The sequence below is a fragment of the Leptosomus discolor genome, chromosome 7 (genome assembly GCF_034619465.1).
Source record: "Leptosomus discolor isolate bLepDis1 chromosome 7, bLepDis1.hap2, whole genome shotgun sequence".
NCBI lineage: Eukaryota > Metazoa > Chordata > Aves > Leptosomiformes > Leptosomidae > Leptosomus > Leptosomus discolor.
Genome location: NC_141397.1, coordinates 23,733,747 through 23,739,746, shown reverse-complemented (window position 1 = coordinate 23,739,746; position 6,000 = coordinate 23,733,747).

Genomic DNA, 6,000 nt, shown 5'->3' with positions numbered 1-6,000 from the left:
GAGCAGGGCCAAGCCTCCCCCCGGTGCCAGGCAAAGGCAGTGACCACGCGGGAAGGGGGCCTGGTTTGTGTGTTCTCCCTAAATAGCATCTGCCAGTGCTGCCGTACAGCACGGATGGGCCCTTCCCCTGACCCACGGTGTGATTCTTCTGTCCTCACGTTCCACGGTGTGAGCCAAACCATGGTAAGGAGAAATGAGAAACTTCCTTGTGCAAGTGAATTCCTGATCTGAATCTGCAGGTGCAACCTGTGATTCCCACCGAGAGCACAGGGAGATGAGGCTCTGCCTCCCAGCCCTGCCTGTCTCATGGCTTAGCTAACAGCACAATTGCAAGGAGAGAGTGATTTATTTTTTTAAATTTCTTTTTCTTCCCCCTCTGCCATCCCTGTCTGGATTCTACTTAATGTGAGTCAAATTCTCGCATAGCCCGGAGGCTGAGCTACCCAATCTTGTTTACGTGCAGGCAGCGGTTTTCCAGAGGCTGGAGAAGTCCAGGTCTGGCTTGTTTTCTCTTGGGGAAGACAGAAGTCATCCTCTTGCCTAAACCAAGCTTTCCAGTGCGTTCGAGTCCCCTTCTCCAACACACGGCAGCAGCGGCAGCTGTCAGACGAGAAGGATGCCGGTTGGCTTTTTTAAGCAACGTCTTTCACCTCGCTACGGTAACGGGACGGCACGCGTTGGCCGAAACAGAGCCCGCCGCAGGGAACCACCCGGAACGCGCCAGCTCGCCCGGATGAGGCATGCCAGGCCAGGCTGCTCCGGCGGGCAGCGGTGGCTCCCCACGGAGAGCGCCGGGCGGACCGAACCGCAGCTCGGCCTGCGAACGTGACACCTGCAGCGACGCGCTCTGCAGTCGGCAGGCTTTGGGTACCTGCAGGCCGCCGCAACTCGCCCGGGGCTCAGAGGTGCGCAGCGAAGCCCGTCTGTTCCCCACGTTAAAGATAAATAAATAAAAGGTTATTTTTCTCTCACAAACCCCTCATTTCGACACACGCCCCCCCCACCGCCGCACGCCCGAGACGTAAGTGCGCACTAGGGACAGGCGCGCCGCGGCCACACGGGGCCCTGCGGCACCCCGGCGGCTGGGCCGAGCCCCGCCGGGCGCGGCGCCGGTGCCCGCCCGTGGGCCGGGGAGCCCCCCGCGCCCGGCGGCGGGGCGGGGAAGGGACGGGAAGGGGGGTGCGCTGCGCTGCCTCCCGTCGCCGCTCACTTCCTGGTTCCTCCCGGCGGCCGCCCCACCTCCTCGCCGAGCCAGCGTAAGGGGCGGCGGGGGAGGGAGAGAGTGCCGGGGGGGGGAGCCGGGCCGTGCCGCGCCGCTGCCGCGCGCGGGCTCCTCGGGGCGGCGGGGCGGATGGGGCGCGGCGCCGCGCGGGGCAGCCTTGGCCGGCGCGGCGCTGCGTGGCGGCGTTGGCGGCGTGCGCTCGCGCGCGCGGCGTGGGGGCGGCGGGGCGCGCGCCGGACCGGCGGTGGCGGCGGCCTGTGGGGTAGGTGGTACGACTGGCGGCGGGGGAGGGGAGGGCGAGGGGCGGCGCGGCGCGGCCATCCCGCTGCCGGGGCTGAGGCGGGGGTCGCGCCCGCCGCCCGCGCTGCGCGCCCGACTGCCCCCCGGCCCTGCCGATGCGCCCGCGCAGCCCCTCGGCCGTGCGGGAGCCGGGGGACGGCGCAGTGTGGCCGTCCAAGGGCCGCTCGATGCCCCCCTTCCCTCCGCCGGGGCCCCGGACAAGGGACTGGGCGCGCTGGGTGGCGGGTCGCGTCCCGCAGCGGCGTCTCCTGGAGCTGTTGACATCGGTCGGAAAACGGGAGATGGGCTCCCGCTCGCCTCTCGCCGCCCTCTGATCCGCCGGCTTCCTGCGCTGGGCTTTCAATACGGCGAGGCTCAATACGTTAGGTAACGCGTGGTTTAGGTCTGCTCCGGGGGCCGTTCCGAGCACCGTAACGTCCCCTCGGCAGGAAATTTAAACTCGGAGCCTCTAGCAATTTCGTCGGGGTGCTGCGGTCTGCTGCTGGGTTGCGGTGGCGACACGGGCTCCTGTGAGCTGTTAGCGCGTTGCGGTGATGGAAGGCGCCCGTCGGCGGGCGGCTGGGCAGCGGAGCGGAGCCTCTCGCCCCGCAGGTGGCCGCGGGGACCTGGCGTTTGCCGCGGCTGTCCCGTGGGAGCGGGGGGCAGCTGCGCCCGCGGCGGCGATCGGCGTGGAAACGGCGGCGCTGTGCTGCGGCGGGTGCCGTTGTAATGGCTGGTGAGTTGTGTGTTAAATGGGAGCAGTCCGGGCTGTTTGTAAACAGAAGGTTCCAAGTATTACCGCAGTACTTCTGGAGAGTAGTTTTTAAGAAGCAGCAAGAACTCGCGATGGATCGTTAGAAAACAGTGTTGAAGAAAACATAGGGTTGGGGGAGGAGGCAGCAGCCTGGTCTCTGCACTTTCCCACCGCCTGCGTGCCAGTGAGGGATGCCAGGTGGACACCAGAGCGCGTTTAGGTTTCTTCCCTTTGATCCTGATTCAGAAGAGATAAGCTGTGTTTTTCAGCGTGCAGGAGAGAGATGGTGTGCCAGACCCAGCAAAGGTGCACAGTGTCAGATCTGTCGGAAAGGAGCCCAGATTTGGATGGTCGTTCTGATACAGTGGAACCACAGAGAAGGGGCTGGTGGGGTGCAGTGAGTGACTGCCTCTGATGCCTGGTGGTGTAGACAGCAAGGCTTTAGTGAGAACTGTTTTTCTTTGCTTAATGAAAGTAACAAGTAAGGCTTTTGTATAGTGTTGTAGGCGTTTCTGTGATAAGAGTCATTATAAAGGGAGCTACACGTTAATTCATATGCGTTTAAAAATACAGCCCTGTATGCAATAAAGATCCAGTCTTCAAACAGGACGACTCTTGTCAGCGTAGCTCTTAGTGCTGTCTCACTGGTGCAATAGTATTTGTCATACCAGTGGGAGCTGCTTGTGGTAGTAAGTTGTCTCTGAGTGCTCAATGAGATTTAGAAGGTGTGACCCGGAAGCTCTGTGCGCTCATAGGTTTATAGAAGGGCAAATTAAGGTCTGCCCAAAGCTGAAGTATTTGTTGCAACATTTAACGCCTGTTGCGTATTTTCATGTATGTTTTTGCTTCCTTTTTATTTTTCTTTTGTAGTAGTTACAGACAGTGTGTATTTTGGTTTGAAATTGCTTGTTTGATAGTAGACAAAAATATAAAAATGGAGTTTAATCCAACTATTGGGAGCAGGTTGCAAGAAAATGAATGCTTTAATTTTTTAGCAGATGCAGGTCTGCTGTGCCCAAGTAGTTATTTGGCTTTTCTGGGCAGTTTCCTTTGTGTCAGCAAAGGGAGCAACTGATAGCCTTCAGAAGTATGTGTGTAGCCTGGGCAATGGTAACTCAGCTTTGATGAATCTCTTTTTCTTATCTAATATGAATGTACTTTTCTTGATGAGTGGATTACTGTGCATCACCAACAGAACAGGAACTAGCAACATTGCATCGTCAGTGCAGTTCAAACCCGTTGTTGCATTATTTCAGGGAAACTTGCTCATGGAGCCATGAAGCTGGCTCACGCAGACATTCCTATGCATCTATAATGGGGCTATCTCTTCTGTAGAGGAGACTACAGGGTAGGTGATGGGCACCCGCAGTGGTGTCAGTCAGAAAGTGGCTTCGCTGTAGCTCAGCCAGCCTCTGCAGGTGTTAGTTGACTAAGCTTATGGTTTTCTCTCGTCCCTCTGTGGTATGACCTTTTTCTTAGGGCAATGTCCTGGAATACAGTTTTTCAGCCTTCCTGAGAGAAGACAGCAGGTAATGTAAAATATGACAAGACAGAAAAGCTTTTTGTCAGTTTTTATTTTCCCTGTCCTGCGCTTACCTGGTTGAAGCAAGCCCAATGTGAATGATGGTACCTGGGACATAATATTTGACTTGTGCATGTGAACAAATCTGAAACTTAAGGTTGTGTTGGAGAAAATGAGAAGTTAAAGCTTTCCCAATTACAGCTGCAAACTTCCTGGGTTGTGCAGACAACAAGAAAAAAAAAAGATAGCATGTAACTGGACTGGAACTGCAGTGCAGCAAGTCTGCCAGTAACAATTTACACATCATCCATTTGAAAGGGAGTCCAAAAGAGTGAGCCAGCTTGCCTCTACAGGCTGTAGGTGCCAAAGACCTCCTCATACAGCAGTAGTTTGCACTTGGTGTGGTGCAAGGTGTTACAGGCAAGGTGCAGCTAGGTACTGGTTCTTACTCCACAGGAGCATGTTAACTCCTTTCACCTGCTTCTGGCTGTGCCCCCAGTGTGGAGGGTGCTTGGAGTGCTTCTGGAGACTGGAGAGAGATTTATCTAGGCTTATAGGCCCATATCTCTTCACCCCACCAGGTTACAGTGTGACTATACAGAACTTGCGCTGTTACGGGAGAAGGAGTAGGAGTGCAATGAGGAAAAAAAAAAAAAGGCAGAGGATAGGGATGGGAAAGCAAGGAAATGAGAAGGAAGGCTGCAGCACCAGAGTTCAGCTAGAAAAATGTTGGGAATTGCTGTTCCAGGAGCTGAAATAGCAGGTAAAACAAGGACACAGAAAACTCAGTGTTAATGCCTTTGGGCAAGAGAAGAATGTTGAATGGGAGGAAATGCAAGGCCCTTGTTGATGTTTTCGCTGCTAGGCTGGTGGTGGATGGCGTGTTTGTGAAGTTCAGCTGTGAGTTTGGTCCCCCCTGTCAGTTCTGCATCATTGGGCTCAGGTTGAAACAGTGGGGGTGAATAAAGGTAGTGTGAAATACTATGCTATTAAAAAAAAAAAAGGCAATGAAACATACACAGTCCTAGTGGGAAGGCAGTAGTACTGTGCCATAGATACAGAGAGGGCTATAGCAGGCAATAAAGGGAGATGGTAATGTAATATACATCTTTGTTCTTTGCAATGACTACTTGAATTACTGATGTTCAATATGGCATAGAATAGATAAGCAATATACGAGGTGTTGCAGTTAGTCTGGTCTCCATCTCTCAGTATTTAGGATAACATCATCAATGTTTACACAGAGGAATTCTATTTTTTTCACGTTGACAAGGGTCCCTTGTGCTTGCTAACACAACAGTGAGCAAAACAAGAAATACTTATTTGCCAACTCAGGAGTTCTTTACTATGTTTAAAAAGCTTGAACACAACTTGGAACCTGTAGGTTTTTCCAGTTCTCTGAAGTAGCAGTATAGGTTTCTTCCAGGCCAACTCTTAACATCACAAGGGTGGATCATGACAGTCAAGATTTTAGCTTCAGACCTTTTCAGGTTAGAGATGATAATTTTTTGGTCCATGTGTTATTAACACACTATTTTAATATATGCCCTGTGTATTTTCTGTATTTGGTTTATATACCTATGCAGGTGTAGATTTACAATGTAAATGCCTTACAGCCTTCATACCTGCATCTTCCCTACCCCTATATGGTAGGGAAGAAGTGTAGACTACAAGCAGGGAAATAAAATACAGAGAGACTGAGTGACTTGTTAATGCCTGTGGAGGGGGGGCTGTAGCAGAAGCAGGTGAGAGCCAAACCCTGGGTTAGACCATCTGAGCGAAAAGGTATATCTGAGAGACAAACTGCTCTTTCTGCCTTGAAAGATATTATTCAGAATTTTTTTTCAGACTAGGATGGTTCTGCCAGCTTCTTACTATGATTGAAACTTTAAAGCTGCAACTCTTTTCTCCTTCTCTGGAAAATGTATTCCTTATGCCATGAAAGCAGTATAGTTTTAAAAATAGATGCTAAAAATAATACCATTTATCTAGACAAACCTTCCCCCTTTAATTTTTGTCTTTCCCTTTTTTTAAAAAAAAAGTTGATACTAGGCAAATTGAGAATTTAAATTCCCTTAATCCAATGGCTTGCTGTTTTAAGCCCTGAGTCAGCATCAAAATTGCAAAGCTGTCTAGAAGACTGGGACAGCTTCTCCTGTTTTGTCTCTAGTAAGGCTGTACATTCAGAGTAACTGCAATGCTGTGGGGAAGCATGACACCCCC